Source organism: Mytilus trossulus, chromosome 14, assembly GCF_036588685.1.
Source record: "Mytilus trossulus isolate FHL-02 chromosome 14, PNRI_Mtr1.1.1.hap1, whole genome shotgun sequence".
Classification (NCBI taxonomy): Eukaryota; Metazoa; Mollusca; class Bivalvia; order Mytilida; family Mytilidae; genus Mytilus; species Mytilus trossulus.
The window spans coordinates 71,427,340-71,444,998 of record NC_086386.1 but is presented as its reverse complement, the minus strand read 5'-3'; the positions used below and the strand labels follow the sequence as shown (position 1 = coordinate 71,444,998).

At 33.1% G+C, this 17,659-nt stretch overlaps 1 long non-coding RNA gene across 1 annotated transcript; it reads left to right on the top strand.

The window, feature by feature from the left end:
- Window positions 1–2,032: 2,032 nt before the first annotated feature.
- LOC134697342 (uncharacterized) lies at window positions 2,033–12,207 on the top strand. The gene is made up of 8 exons (XR_010103103.1): window positions 2,033–2,087; window positions 4,633–4,700; window positions 5,320–5,445; window positions 6,794–6,918; window positions 9,156–9,243; window positions 10,374–10,484; window positions 11,179–11,291; window positions 12,172–12,207. It is a non-coding gene; the product is annotated as an uncharacterized LOC134697342 (long non-coding RNA).
- The last annotated feature ends 5,452 nt before the right edge of the window (window positions 12,208–17,659 follow it).

The following is a 17,659-nucleotide window of genomic DNA, read 5'->3' as shown; positions in this document are numbered from 1 at the left end:
ATAGATTTCTTGACTATAAATACTTATAACAACTTACTCATAAATTTTGATAATTTTGTATTTTATGTATATGTCGTGTATAAGTTGCGATTTTGTACAGGTTATAACATGTACAAAAATATTGTACATGTTATAACTTGTATGATGCAAAATTACAAGTTATAACATGTACAAAAGTACCCCATACATGTTAAAACCTGTACAAAATATTGCTTAAAAATGGTTTTAACTTGTACAATATTTAAAATAAATCTTAAAGAAGTAAAATATACATTTAAATTTAGGTTATAACATGTATAAAGTAAAATCACAAAAATACTGAACTCAGAGGAAAATCAATTTGGAAAGTCCATAATCACATGGCAAAATCAAAAAACAAAACACATGGGGTACTTTTGTACATGTTATAACACGACATATATATAAGAACTTAATTTTCTCTTGTTTTACAGATAATGTACAGTTAGCATGATTATTGCATCTACATATTATGTTCAACATTGTAAGCTTTGTAATATTTGTACTGTTTGTTCTTGGTGGGGGCCTCAATGTTAATTTGTGACTGCTAACTGGGTCATCCTCTTCAAATAAAGTCATTACTTACTTACTTACTAACTTACAGGGCATCGTTTTATATTATCATTTAAAGGAGTATCGCAAATTATATAAACCATTACAGTTACAGTTTACAGTATAAAGAAAACAAATAAAAAGGAAGTAATAACGTATTCAAAATATAAAATCTTTCCAAATTGGGTCTGATCTAGACGAAGATGGTTTTTAAATTGATTATAAAAAAGAAGATGTGGTATGATTGACAATGAAGCAACTCTTCACAAGAGACCAAAATGACACAGAAATTTATAACTATAGGTCACCGTACGACTTTCAACAATCAGCAAAGCCAATACCGCATAGTCAACTATAAAAAGCCCTGAAATGACAATGTAAAACAATTCAAACTACCAGCCTAATGTATGTAAAAAATGATGGAAAAAGAATTATAAAACATATTTATAGTGCACTCGTTCTATTTGAGCAGTCAAAATGCGTTGACTGTATATTTCTATGTCATATACAGTCACTGACCCGATATCACTTTTCCTCATGAATATTTAAATAGAGGTTGCCGAAATAATATATTTAATTATTCATACGACCTCTTTAACCTGTTCTTGTTTCCAATGCATACAACGATGCATGGAACGACTAAACTTTGTTTCTTTTGCAATTATTCAAAAAAACATATTTCATTTGTTAATATTTATTGTTTGCAACTTATAAATCATTATGTTTTATGCTAATGGTTGATATTTTAGTCCATACTCAACGAATGCATTCACCATCGAGTGTAGGTTTCAACAGGTAAATGTACATTTCATTGTGTTGTATTTTTCTCCAAGAGCATGATATGAGGCCTTTTCAAAGTGGATTTTCTCCAATATTAAAATCATATAAATAACCTTAACGCATTAAACAACAATTGAAAATGTTTTTTTTAATATGCAGTATAAAGACAATAATAGTGCATTGACTTGACATATCAACGATATAAGGATTCGGCCCGAAACTGGGAAATAGCTCGGCACAGCTGGCATTTCCCCGTTTCTAAGCCTCATCCTTATATCGTTGATATGTCAAGTCACTATTATTGTCTATATAAACGACAACCACTGAATTACAGGCTCCTGACTTGGGCCAAGCACATACATAGAGAATGTGGTGGGGTTACAATCAAAAGGTTTAGCTAGCTATAAAACAAGGCTTAATCTATTATTTCCTTCAATTCAAAATGCTTTTATCAAGTCACGAATATGACAGATGACATCCAGTTCTTTGATGTGTTTGAGCTTTAGAGTGAGTTTTTTGTCATTTTAAAATATTTAAGTGACAGTTAAAGCTAGTAACACGTTTAATCATATTTGCTTATTCAGTCAATATTGAGACAGAAAAACAACACATGTCACTAATCGATTATACAAACCACGCAGATCATTCACTTAGTACTTTTATTTAACTAAGTATTTAAGTAGCAACTACATTTCAAAAATCATCTTTCTATCACGGCTCTGCTATAACACATTGCGGTAAGTTTTCAATTATTTTCGAACAAACGATATTCTAGTTATTTGATATTTGTTCAATACAATTTAAAAGGTAATACAGTGAAAACTGGCTAAACCGAATTCTGTATGAACCGAAAACCTTTGGAAAAAACCAAACACGCGTAAAACACCGAGTTGTGAGTCTGATAAAACCGAACATCGGCCAAAACCGTACAAAATCTATAGTTCTGAAGAGGTTCGGTTGTTATCTATTAATCATGTTTTTCTTTGTCTAATATGTTCTCCTATTTCTTTGCATTGTAGTTCTGTAATATTATGTTGTCATTTCAATGTTATATTTAACTTTGCCATTAAAGTGCGAGGTTTGGCATGCCACAAAACCAGGTTCAACCCAACACTTTTATTCCCCTTTAAAAGTGTCCTGTACAAAGTCAGGAGGATGGCCATTGTTATATTATTGTTCGTTTCTGTGTGTGTTGCATTTTAACGTTGAGTCGTTTGTGTTTTCTCTTATTTTTGAGATATTGAGATAAGACGTGGCACGGTACTTGTCTATCCCAAATTTATGTATTTGGTTTTCATGTTATATTTGTTATTCTCGTGGTGTTTTGTCTGATGCTTGGTCCGTTTCTGTGTGTGTTGCGTTTCGGTGTTGTGTCGTTGTTCTCCTCTTATATTTAATGCGTTTCCCTCGGTTTTAGTTTGTTACCCCGGTTTTTTTTCCCATGGATTTATGAGTTTTGAACAGCGGTATACTACTGTTGCCTTTATTTAACAGCTCAGCAAAATGTCAAATTGTTAGACTAAAAATACAAACTTTGCTAGCGATGAAAAATTGTTTTAAAGTAATAATTAAGTCATATTTAAGAGTACCGAAAGATAAAATCAACTACGTTAGCCTACGACATATGGCTTTCTTGTTAACAACCTAGTAACAAATATATATTCTGAATTAGTTAGTCCAATTTCAAGCACTATTCGGGTTATGTTACATTTCCGTTACAGAACAACTTCTCTCTATTTGATATTGCACAAAATATACTTTTCTTCATATACTAACCGGCTTTAGAAACGCAACACTAGATTATTTTTGTGTTGTTTTTGAATGAATGTGTCACCGTCAAAAGCGATGACTGCCTGTTACAAACGCCAAAATGATTGTCAGAAAGGTCAACAAATACTGTCTGACATGTTTTAGGTTCTGTTTTACACCTTCTGATTTTACATTTGTTCGACCCATTAATTGCTTTTGGCAATTATGCGGTTGGAACTTGAGGGCTTTAAAGGTTTTCCTTCAGTCGATTCTTTGGTAATTCAGTTTATGGGAAACATTTATGGCATGAATCTGTACTCAATGACACTCGGCAATTTGATTAGCAGTTGACGTTGCGGCCGTAAACATGTCTTGCAAATGACGTTGCGTATTCAAATTCTGTTGACATTTCATTGTCACTACACGTTGATTTGTTCATTGATGGCTAGAAACAAATCTAGTCTACTTGTTTCGTTGTCGGAAGGACAGTAAGACGAGTTTCTGAAGTCATAAAGTATGGTTGCAGCACGTTTATGTTTTCATGTTTGCAGTATTTTTAAGGGATAATTCAGTTTTTTATTTCTCAGTCTTGGCAAAATGGGGATGCAACATTTTTAAACTGAATTAAGTGAGGCAAAGGATTTAAGGAACTGTTTGACAAAGCAAAAAAACCTGAAACAATCTTTCATGGGTCCAAAATTTCGCTTTAAGAAATTCGTGCGACTTAAAAATTCGGTATGTTCAATAACCACAGGTAAGTCAGATTTTGATTTTTTTGTAAGGAGAAAGAAGTATGATAAGCATGGACAGAAGTTATCAGAGAATCAAACAAGATTTGGGGAAAAAAAATCAACAAAACGAGTGTTGCGTTTCTAAAGCCGTTCAGTATATAACATTATAAGAAACAAGTCATTAAGTTTTATTTAACAAGAAGTCGTACCAAATTTGTAAATGTTCTTACCCTTAAACTTGACTGAATATAACATGTTGAATTTCAAACACGTTTTTGATAAAGAAGACTGTAATACTTATGAACAACAAAGACATTGAAAATAGAAAATCACAAATAACAAAATGTAAAACCAAAAAAATCAATACGAATCCCTTACACAAATAATTCCGGAAATTTATTTTTATTTTTATTTTTGAAAGTCCGATTACCCATTTTCGATTTTAACACATGAAGAGTGATGCTCGTTATTAATATATTTTGTAGAAAAAAAACTACAGTAAACCACTTCAATGCTTACAACCTAAAAGTGCTTTCATATATCATCCAAACCCTTCTATTGCTAAGTTAAGTCTTTGGTTTAAAAACTATTACATTTTTTTAAACTTAAAATCAGGGTCAAAATATAACATTTAATGAACACAGGCTCACTTACTTCAGGTTTACGGTTATTTCTAAACAATGCCATTTTGTAGACGAAATGCGCGTCTTGCTCAAATATAAATTTCAATCCTCTATCGATACTGAGTTTATTTCTAAATACTTGGATAAATAGAATTGATATAGACGAGTTTTAATTTCAGAATTATGATGAAGTGTTGTTGTTTGATAGTTTTCATCTTTTGCACAATTGGTGTCTCAAATGGCGGAAGTAAGTATCCATTATAATTAAAACGCTGAAGTAAAGATTAAAGATTAAGCTGCTAAACTCTCTCACAATATAAAAAGGTACGATCCTTTCACTTTGATCAAACGTTCTGCATTCGAGAGCCAAATAAAACAGACAGAGTTAAACCTTTTTATATTACAGATACTCAATCATGCTAACACAATTATCTACCCTTTGTTTTTTTTAGTAATTTGTGGATAAACACCTTCAGATTACAACGATAACATCAATACTGTTTTCGAGCTACAGAGCTGTACAACACTTTTCAACACTACTTTCCTAGGTTGACATTAGAACAATACAAAAAAATCTGCATTCAAGAAGAACTTATTATTAAACTTCTAAAAAGAGTTACGAGCGTCTCGAGCAAATTTATCAAATTTTATTTATGAGAAATCATAACACAAGAACAATATACCAGTATATGATCTTTTTCTTAAAATTAACAAAATTCTTCTTTGTGTCCTATATTTTTAACATGGTCAAGCAAATCAATTTGAGAAATAAACAATGATTTTACATCTATATTCCTATTGTGTATTGTTAATGTAAATATCTAAGTAAATCATGCTATATTGTATCGGAGTACTGTTCTATTCAGTTCTTTCTGGAATATGCCACTCCTCCAACGGTACCTGTGGAAAAAAAGGTGTTCCATGTAAAGAGACTTTTGGGTCTGATTGGACGTATTACGGAAAATGCTGCGATGACCGACCATGTTGCAAATGTAAGTAGACATATAAAGCAGTCAATTGTTTCAGTCACTGTTGATCAAACCGAATGAAATGCAAATGAATTTTATAGACAAAGACAGTTATTTTGAAAGAAAAAGAAGCATGGAACAGTTTTTTCATTCCCTTTTCTGAAATATTTTGTGCTCAACAAAGACGACGATGGCGGTTTGTACAACCAACAAGTTTGTACTTAAAATATCACATTTGCAATTTTTCAGTCGAAGCGACAAAGCAATTAGTGAAAGTTGTTTCAGATGTGTTCTTGAATATTTCTTTGTGTTACAACTCCCAGATTTTGTTTTGTTCTTCCCTATGTTTGGACTAAACGTCTGCATAGTTCACACTTGGAAAGCCAATTCGGGTTTACATGTTTTTTTGTTTTTTTTTGCAATTGTTTTTATATTCCGAAACTAAATGTCGACATAGTTTCAACAAAAACGACGATTGATATACAATAAAAAAGAAGAAATGTGGAATCACATACAGTGGAATCATTATTATTCGTTGGATACCACGAAATAAATATCCACGAACATTAAGTTTAAAATGACAGAATCTCAATAATATATGCACGCAGTTATTTTTGAGTTTACCGTTACACATTTTATAATTGTGCACTTTACATACGTTCCCTTCTACATTTCGATTTGATATTTATATATAGATATTGGAAGATGAGGTGTGAGTGCCAATGAGACAACTCTCCATCCAAGTAACAATTAAAAAAGTAAACCATCATAGGTTACCGTACAACAAGCTATAAAGGGCCCAAAAATTACCAGTGTTAAACCATTCAAACGGAAAAACCAACGGTCTAATCTATATAAACAAAACGAGCAACGAGAAACACGTATATATTACATAAACAAACGACAACTACTGTACATCAGATTCCTGACTTAGGACAGGTGCAAACATTTGCAGCGGGATTAAACATTTTAATGGATCCAAACCTTCTCCCTTTTTCTGAAACAATAGCATAACATCACAACATAGTGAAATGCTTATTTGTTTTATTTAAAATGAAGTAGTGTATTTTTCGCATGCATAGCTCTGATTCTTTGTCCAGCTTTGGCAATGCGTCTGTATCCTTTGGTTTATAGCTCTTCATGTTTTTAATTAGCTTGTGAATTTCAAATATGTTCACATCCAGCATCACTGACGAGACATTGATTGACGAAATGCGCATCTAGTGCAGACGATTGGTACCGTTTACTTCTTAAATGACGTTATGTAAAATTTAAACATGGTGCTTCTTTTATAACGTTATTGTAACTACGCCATCGCTTTATCTTTTTATGATTAAATTTCGATTGTGGATAAAATTGATTTCTTTTTTAGTTTTAAAAGTGCCATGTGTTCCAGAAACTTGCCCAAAAGGGTTCAAGCTATTATCAAACCAAACAAGTAGTGCTAATTGTTATTACACTAGTGAAGAAGTTAGAAAAAGCTGGAATATAGCTGCGGTGAGTATGTTAGTAAATCACGATTTGCAAGACCGTGCCTGTTTCTTCAAACATGAATCACAAACCATAAACAATAAATAATACATTACTTAGCAGACTAAAGTATTAATATAAAATTACAATAAGGTTGTCTGCTGTATTGATCAAGTGCCATTTCAGAAGTCTTTATTCCTGATTTAAGTAATTTCCTATGTTATCATTACAACATAAGTGTAAAACACGACTACCTGGTTTAATATACGAAGAATGACGACTTTTAAAAAGTTTTTCTACAGTGTTTATAATTATGTCATTGTATCTTTTTTTTAGTCATACAGCACGTTGTTAAAGAATATTTTTTTCATATTTAAATACCATGTAACGTTTTAAGTGGTGTTGAACGAATCCGACATTATTTGGACAGAATTTTATCTGAATCAACAATGCTATGTTGATAATAGATTATAATAGTACTAGTACAACAAACTAACTGAATGGTCTTTGGTGTAATTCTGACTCCTCACTGACCTTTTTCATAGTATCGACTTTTGACTCCGGAATATCCTGTAAACCGGTCAAGCAAGAGATAAGAAAATAAAAAAATTCAAAATGTCAACCTACAAATTTAAGCAAAAATTTACTATTTCTATACACGACTTTATCCGTCAAAAACAGTTAACCACCGCTCCTCCAACATTGCACCGATTATATATTTGATTTAGTGTCTTATGGTTTATGGTTGCCCTTTTATTGCCTGAATACCAAAGTATCATACCACAGTGGAAACTTGTCAAACAAATTATAATAACCCGGAGTCAAAATTCGGTTTTAGTGAATTAGAGGCCACGAGAGCATACATACATCTGGCCAATATACCAGCTTTGATAAGTGTTTAGAATTAATATAATTTAACTTCTTCGTACTATGAACATCAATATTATTTTCATTCTCCTTTTATACTGTATACTCATCATACCTCTGGCACTTATACATAAAGAACACGATTTTTTTTGTCGAGCACCAATTTTACAGTTTTATTGTTGATATTCACCCCACGTGTACCAATTTTCAGAATAGCCTTATTAAACAGGTTCAACCCACCATGTTTTTCTTCAAAATGTCCTGTACCAAGTCAGCAACATGGCCATTGTTAAATTATAGTTCGTTTCTATGTGTGTAACATTTTAACGTTGTGTCGTTTGTTTTCTCTTATTTTTGAGTGTGAATCACATTACTATAAGACGTGTCTCGGTACTTTTCTTTCCCAGATTCATGTATTGGGATTTGATGTTATATTTGTTATTCTCATCGGATTTTGTCTAATGCTTAGTCTGTTTCTGTGTGTGTTACATTTTAATGTTGTGTCTCGTTGTTCTCCTCTTATATTTTATGCGTTTCCCTCAGTTTTAGTCTGTTACCCCGATTTTGTTGTTTGTCCATAGATTAACGAGTTTTGAACAGCGGTATACTACTGTTGCCTTTATTTATTGCTTTACAAAATCTTTCTTGGTGTTCCTACACGGAAGGTAATACAGACCAAAAAAAGTATACCCAATACGTGTAACAACAACATTATTTTCATTTACCTGTGTATAAAATTATTGCATTAAACTTTTGATTTATTATTTATCCCTTATTATTATTATTTTGTATTTTTATTGTAGCATAAATAACACGTATTCGATCTGTGTATGTTCATTTTTGTTACTACTTCTTTTGATTGAGTAAAGCCGTTTCAATAGATATTTTATAGTGTGTCTTTCTATATTGTGATATTTCACTATTGGTTCAGATAAAGGTAAAGGTGGGGAACCATTTAAACTTATAAATCCGCTGCAATTGTTTGTACCTGTCCCAAGTCAGGAACCAGATGTTCAGTAGTTGTCGTTTGTTGATTCGGTTTGGTTCTTAAGTGTTTCTCGTTACTCTTTATTTCTATATATATATTTGACCGTTGGTCTTCCTGTTTGAATGATTTATCACTGGAAATTGCTTGGGGCCGATTATAAATTGTTGTTAGGTATGAGCCAAGGATCTGTGTTGAAGACTGTCCTTTGACCTGTAATGGTTTACTTTTATAAATTGTGGATGGAGAGTTTTCTCATTGGCACTCATACCTCATTTTATATATATAAACAAGTTTATAGAAAATTTGTCATTCGTTGAAGATTTAATTTCGTGGTTCACCTATACCCACGAAATCTGTGAAAATGAACGAAATGTAAATATTATATGAATGTCAGCTTACTAAATTTAAGGATAGTTGTGCCGCGACAGGTGGTGCCTAACTGTGGAGACCGAACACTGAACAAGAAGCCAATGCTGTTTATAATGAATTAAATATCCGTAAGTTAAGAATGTATCATTAATTATTTTTCAGAAATCATGAATTTTAAAACGAAAAAAAACCTGTGATAACAAAATAATTAAATTCGTGCGAACGAAATGAATCCGTTATAACCTGTTACAAAAAAATGTGACAACGAATTTGTTTAGTTATTAAGATTTACAAATATTAAAAATGTTTTAACAAGTTAAAAAAAATTGTGATGACTATATTTTTCTGTGAAAACAATGTTTATTTCATGTTAACGATTTAAATCGTGATTTCGACTTTGAATTATATTTGTGTAAGGTCCGGAAAAGGGCTTCCGTGTAACGATACAATATTTATTTTCCAAAGACTTTCCAAAACTTAAGAAGGTTAAACAACTGATATAACTAGTTTCAAATGGTCCCAACTAGAAAACGTATTTAAATAATGATAAAGTAGATTTGGTAACTATTGCGAGACTACAATTGGATGACCTGATTTTAATTTAACTACTTTACTGGGTACCTTATACTATAAATTATGATTTCAATCTTGTCCTAGCTATTAAATCAGGTTTAATCAAATATTGTTTACATACAAATGTTTTACTCAGTCAGATACAGCAAAAAATATAACAGTTCACATTGATGTTACTCATATTATGCTTACAACCTCAACAGAATTGATTAATCTTGTTTCTTTGAAAGTTTATCAATTTTCTATCTTTATTTTCGTTGTGGAAACCTCGTGCGCAGCCAAGAAAAATGAGAGAAAATAACAGGAGGTTAATAATAACTATTGAAATAATCTGAACAAATATAAAGTTGTTTCATGGTTGTGCACATACTTTTTCAATCTAAAATATACTAGAATTTTGATAAAAAAGAGAGGAAAGTTACTTCAGAATATGTATGAAAACTTTTAAATTTGCAATAATTTTTGGACCAAATAATGGCCATTTCCTGATTATTTATCAATCAAATTCATTTAAAAAAAAGATTGTGTCCATGAACTCGTGTTCAAGTTAAAGCAGTTTGAATAATAGAAATCAGTCGAAAAACGCATATTTTACCGATATGTCACAGTTTGACAACGCATATATTTTTTTCTTTTTTAATCTACTGATTTTCGATGAAGCTCATTTACATGTAATTCTTTGCAGCACTAAATGTAGGTGTATGGACTGGTGCAAATGATATAGACAACGATGGAAACTTTACATTTGCCATAGAAAATGGTCCACTTTCATTTAATGATCTCCCATTTGGAGCGGGTAAATTTTATGATAATTTAGCAAAAGTATATATTCAGCATACGTTGATAAGACAGCAAACAAACAACACAAAAGAAGCGTTATCTAGAGGACAGTACATGGTGTCCAACAATATATGTGTATAAGAAGGTGGAAAAAACGTAAAAGATTAATATTGTCCAGTACTTGTCCATTTGGTCAATAACAAGATAAAAAATGAAAAAGAGTAGTTGACCTACCGAATTAGACTGAACTACAGATTTGTACTTACATTTACAACCCAACATGTGTCACTAGTTGAGCAGAATATTCTTACCCTTCCAGAGTACCTGATATCACCGCTTGTTTTCATATGTTATATTTCGTTTACTTTTGTTTTCTTTTGGTAGAATTCTGTTCTTTTCTATGGCATTGTGAATAGATATAAGAAGATAGATATATGAAAGTGTCAATGAAACAACTCTCCAGCCAAATCACATCATAGGTCAAATAACTGTCTTCAACACGGAGCATTTGCTCACTCCAAACAATACAGTTTGTTTTCGACTAATGGATTTAAAAAACAATCGTTTTGTATATTTTTTTTTTTTTTTTTGTTTTTTCTAATGCAATCAAAATACGAATTAACTCTTAAAATGGTATCAATGAATTGGAATTATCCGTTTTGCGTTATTTAATACGAAAAAAGAATTAAATGTTCGGTTAATCATTTCAGCATTTTCTAACTTTAATGAAGTCTGTGTTCTCATTTTTAACTCCGGAACTTCGTGGCTTTGGTTGAAATCAGTCTGTACCGATGTTTATTGCTACATATGCGAGTACAAACTTGTAAGTAAACACCTTCGTTTGACCTTTAATTGGAAGTAATATATTGCCTTCACAATATTAATATATAATCACAACATCATCATGTTTCATGAAAACTTCAGTTGAACGTTAAATAATTTCTGTCATGAACTTTTGACGATAAAAAAAAACAACTTTTATGTGAATCTTTTGTGACTGACTCACTGTCCTCTTTTATATATAAACTCTCTGTTTTACATACTATTCCCTATTTAGTATACATATTTATGATATAAATGAATAAAGGCTTTTAAAAAAGTGTTTAACAATCGTCTTAACTCCTAAAATGCAAATAAAGGAACAATATCATAGGCCTTTCCGCCTTATCATAAAAAAAAATTCAATCATTTTTTTTCTTGACTATCCCTGCATAGTGTTTGATTTTTTTTGACAATTATAGAGCATGCAAAATAAGCATTTGAAAATCACGATGCAAGTAAAAAAAATAAGCAGTACACGTTGAACGAGGCACATGTCTAGCACAACTGAACGTCAAATAAAAAATACAAACACGTTGAACATTAAATAAAAAACGTTGCACGCAAATAACTCATTTCCACCCTCTTTTAAATACACCAAAAGAGAACAGAAAATCTCAAAATACAGCATATCTTCACACTTTTTTTTTCTGAAACTACAATACAAGAATGTCTGAATTTAGTGCGTAGGGTAGATATATATAAGTAAACTTTACCAATTGATACATTTTTAGATTCATTACTTAACTATTTCCTGCTTACAGAACAAACGCATCATTTGATACATGATAGCGAAGTTAAAAAACTTTTCATCAAACTTTGTTGAATCATTAGATATAAGTTATTTTTGTGTGTCTGTTGATTTATAGTATTGTGTTTTTCAGAGAGTCTGTCCGTAGAGAGGATGTATGCCATTGCTGTACTTGATGTAATAAAATTGTAAAAGATGATTTTTCTTTTTCTTTGAAAAACAACATAGAATGAATATATCAATGTTGCACCAAACACGGTTTGACAAACTCCCCCACCTCTTCCCCCCCAAAAAAAATGAAGAAAGCCCAAACAAACAATACAAAAAGAATCAAGTTAGACAGTGATCAGTTTCTTTTCAATCATGGCAATTGATTTGTGAGGTCTTGTCATGTAGATATGTGTGGTTCGTTAGTACGTCGAATTCGGCTTGATATTTAACACCTTGACTAAAACTCATTTGCCTCTTTTAATTTTTAAAACATTTTGACAAAATATTACCTTCAAAAAGTTGAGGAGCATCGAGGACCAACAATTCCAAAACGTTATGCCAGAAAAGGCTAAGGTTATATATGTAATATATGCCACAAAACCAGGTTCAAACCATCAATTTATTGTCTTAAAATGTCCTGTACCAAGGCAGCAAAATTGCCAATGTTATGTTAAAAATTATCTGTACATGTATGTGTTTCATTTTAATGTTGTGTTTCTGTTGTGTCGTAGTTCTCTTATATTTGACGCGTTTCCCTCATCTTTAGTTTGTTACTCGGATTTGTTTTGTCTCTATCGATTTATGAATATCGAATATCAGAATACTACTGTTGCCTTTATGTATCACCACAGTTAAAATATGTGTACAATCATTTGTCTGTCTGTCTTTTTTTTCTTTTTAAACAATGGCGTTGTTAGTTTATTTCCGATCTATGAGTTTGATTGTCCTTCTGGTATCTTTTGCCCCTCTTCTAAACGCCATATACTACGTACCCTTTATGAAAATTTAGAGAAAACTTCTAGATAAGGGAACAAGGCATTGCAATGACATCTGGGTGCATCATATTTCAACAGTCATGCCAAAGTCATGAACGCGATTGCAGAATGCATAATGACTAAGGCAACTCAACAGTCATACGACCAAAAGAAACACAAAAGCAAGAAGAAAAATAACTCAGAGAGTAAAGTTTATCAAAATTAATGCTTCCTGTCTAAAAATAACAATGAAATGTAACTGTTTCTTGTGTAGGGGTTTCCCAAATTTTCCCTCCAAAATGCACTTGGCTTTCAACAAATGTAAACAAAGCATTCAATTTTGATCATTGATTGCAGGTTTAATTATTTTAATTTGGATATAGATGATCAATTAAATGACCAGTTTATAATTGTTTTGATTTTTTTCTGGATTCAAACTAATGTGAAAGTTCAATTTAAAATATAAAATAATCTTCGATATCAAAATAACAGACAATCTGAAATATATTGATGATATTCTGTGACCAGAACATAGTGTTTCAAACCAATGCTGTGTATTCTCTGTTACAACTAATCAACTGCGTTTGCTATTAATCAACATATTTTTTCATTGATATGAATATAATTTGTTTAACTGTATTTATAATACAAGTTTTATGCACAGAAGTTTATAATCGATCAACCTATCAGTTATTATATACTAGAGACAAATATTTCTTTTATTTTGTTATATTTTGATGAATTAACAATGTCAAACATACGATTTTAAAAAGTAAATCCTTACTGCAAAAGGTTTACTTTTATTTCTAACGGTCAAATATACGGAGAAAAAGATGTGATAATAATATTTCAGAATAGGCACTGTTTAACATTTCTAGTGAAAATACTTTTGATATGTTACATTTCAATTTTGACTAAATATAGTTCAACTTTCGATGTAAGTATTGGCAATCAACTCATAGACATCATTTGGTCATGTGACCGTAACGTCATCAACGTTTGTCATGATTTACTTCTTAAAATGAAATTTATAATTTATAAAATTTATTTAAATCATATTGACAAATTAAAAACAAAATTCGATGAATAAACATAACTAAAAAGACATAGTAGATACCACGTGAACAGGTAAAAGCCATTTTTATTCTGACGTCATAACTCTCATTGAAATGTAGTTTCTCTTGAACAAAATGAAAGATGCCCTTGAGAAATTGAACAATCGATTCATATAACCACATGTAATGTAGAGCTACTGCTAAGCTGGCTTTAACTTAAAAACATGTGAAATTTGTTTAAAAAAAGAGGTATTTCTTATTTGTATTTTCATTTTATGTTATATTAGTAATCTATATATCACGTTGAAGACCGTAATGTAACAGATACTGACGTGAACACCATCTGGTCTCTGGTAGGTTGTCACATTGACGGCCGTCATGTAACAGATACTCACATGAACACCATCTGGGCTCTAATAAGTTGTCACATTGAAGGCCGTGATGTAACATACACTTACATGAACACCATCTGGTCTCTGGTAGGTTGTCAAATTGACGGCCGTAATGTAACAGATACTTACATGAACACCATCTGGGCTCTGGAAGGTTGTCACATTGAAGACCGTAATGTAACAGATACTTACATGAACACCCTCTGGTATCTGGTAGGTTGTCACATTGATGACCGTAATGTAACAGATACTCACATGAACACCATCTGGTCTCTGGTAGGTTGTTTCATTGAATACCGAAATGTAACAGATACTTACATGAACACCATCTGGTCTCTGGTAGATTGTCACATTGACGACCGTCATATAACAGGTACTTACATGAACACCATCAGGTCTCTGGCAGGTTGTCACGTTGAAGACCGTAATGTAACAGATACTTACGTGAACACCATCTGGTCTCTGGTAGGTTGTCACGTTGAAGACCGTAATGTAACAGATACTTACGTGAACACCATCTGGTCTCTGGTAGGTTGTCACATTGACGGCCGTCATGTAATTGATACTTACATGAACACCATCTGGTCTCTGGTAGGTTGTCCCATTGAAGGTCGTGATGTAACATACACTTACATGAACACCCTCTGGTCTCTTGTAGGTTGTCACATTAATGGCCGTAATGTAACAGATATTCACATGAACACCATCTAGGCTCTGGTAGGTTGTCACATTGAAGACCGTAATGTAACATACACTTACATGAACACCCTCTGGTTTCTGGTAGGTTGTCACATTGAAAACCGTAATGTAACAGATACTCACATGAACACCATCTGGTCTCTGGTAGGTTGTTTCATTGAATACCGAAATGTTACAGATACTTACATGAACACCATCTGGTCTCTAGTAGGTTGTCACATGGACGACCGTCATATAACAGGTACTTACTTGAACATCATCAGGTCTCTAGTAGGTTGTCACATTATAAACAGTAATGTAACAGATACTTACATGAACACCATCTGGTCTCTAGGAGGTTGTCACATTGAAGACCGTAATGTAACATACACTTACATGAACACCGTCTGGTCTCTGGTAGGTTGTCACATTGAAAACCGCAATGTAACATAAACTTACATGAACACCATCTTGTCTCTGGTAGGTTGTATCATTGAATACCGAAATGTTACAGATACTTACATGAACACCATCTGGTCTCTAGTAGGTTGTCACATGGACGACCGTCATATAACAGGTACTTACTTGAACATCATCAGGTCTCTAGTAGGTTGTTACATTGATGACCGTAATGAAACAGATACTTACATGAACACCATCTGGTCTCTGGTAGTTGTCATATTGAAGGCCATGATGTAACATACACTTACATGAACACCATCTGGTCTCTGGTAGGTTGTCACATTATAGACAGTAATGTAACAGATACTTACATGAACACCATCTGGTCTCTGGTAGTTGTCACGTTGAAGGCCGTGATGTAACATACACTAACATTAACACCATCTGGTCTCTGGTATGTTGTCACATTATAGACAGTAATGTAACAGATACTTACATGAACAACCTCTGGTCTCTGGTAGGTTGTCACATTGAAGGCCGTGATGTAACATACACTTACATGAACACCATCTGGTCTCTGGTAGGTTGTCAAATTGAAGACCGAAATGTAACATATACTTACATGAACACCATCTGGTCACTGGAAGGTTGTCACATTATAGACAGTAATGTAACAGATACTTACATAAACAACCTCTGGTCTCTGGAAGGTTGTCACATTGAAGGCCGTGATGTAACATACATATACATGAACACCATCTGGTTTCTGGTGGGTTGTCACATTGAAGGCCGTAATGTAACAGATACTTACATGAACACCATCTGGTCTCTGGTAGGTTGTCACATTGACGGCCGTAATGTAACAGATACTTACATGAACACCATCTGGGCTCTGGTAGGTTGTCACATTGAATACCGTAATGTAACAGATACTCACATGAACACCATCTGGTCTCTGGTAGGTTGTTTCGTTGAAGACCAAAATGTAACAGATACTTACATGAACACCCTCTTGTTTCTGGTAGGATGTCACATTTATGACCGTAATGTAACAGATACTCACATGAACACCATCTGGTCTCTGGTAGGTTGTTACATTGAATACCGAAATGTAACAGATACTTACATGAACACCATCTGGTCTCTAGTAGGTTGTCACATTGACGACTGTCATATAACAGGTACTTACATGAACACCATCTGGTCTCTGGTAGGTTGTCACATTATAGACAGTAATGTAACAGATACTTACATGAACACCCTCTGGTCTCTAGAAGGTTGTCACATTGAAGGCCGTGATGTAACATACATATACATGAACACCATCTGGTTTCTGGTGGGTTGTCACATTGAAGGCCGTAATGTAACAGATACTTACATGAACACCATCTGGTCTCTGGTAGGTTGTCACATTGACGGCCGTAATGTAACAGATACTTACATGAACACCATCTGGGCTCTGGTAGGTTGTCACATTGAATACCGTAATGTAACAGATACTCACATGAACACCATCTGGTCTCTGGTAGGTTGTTTCGTTGAAGACCAAAATGTAACAGATACTTACATGAACACCCTCTTGTTTCTGGTAGGATGTCACATTTATGACCGTAATGTAACAGATACTCACATGAACACCATCTGGTCTCTGGTAGGTTGTTACATTGAATACCGAAATGTAACAGATACTTACATGAACACCATCTGGTCTCTAGTAGGTTGTCACATTGACGACTGTCATATAACAGGTACTTACATGAACACCATCTGGTCTCTGGTAGGTTGTCACATTATAGACAGTAATGTAACAGATACTTACATGAACACCCTCTGGTCTCTAGAAGGTTGTCACATTGAAGGCCGTGATGTAACATACACTTACATGAACACCATCTGGTGTCTGGTAGGTTGTCACGTTGAAGACCGTAATGTAACAGATACTTACGTGAACACCATCTGGTCTCTGGTAGGTTGTCACATTGACGGCTGTCATGTAACAGATACCTACATGAACACCATCTGGTCTCTGGTAGGTTGTCACATTGAAGGTCGTGATGTAACATTCACTTACATGAACACCATCTGGTCTCTGGTAGGTTGTCACATTGAAGACCGTAATGTAACAGATA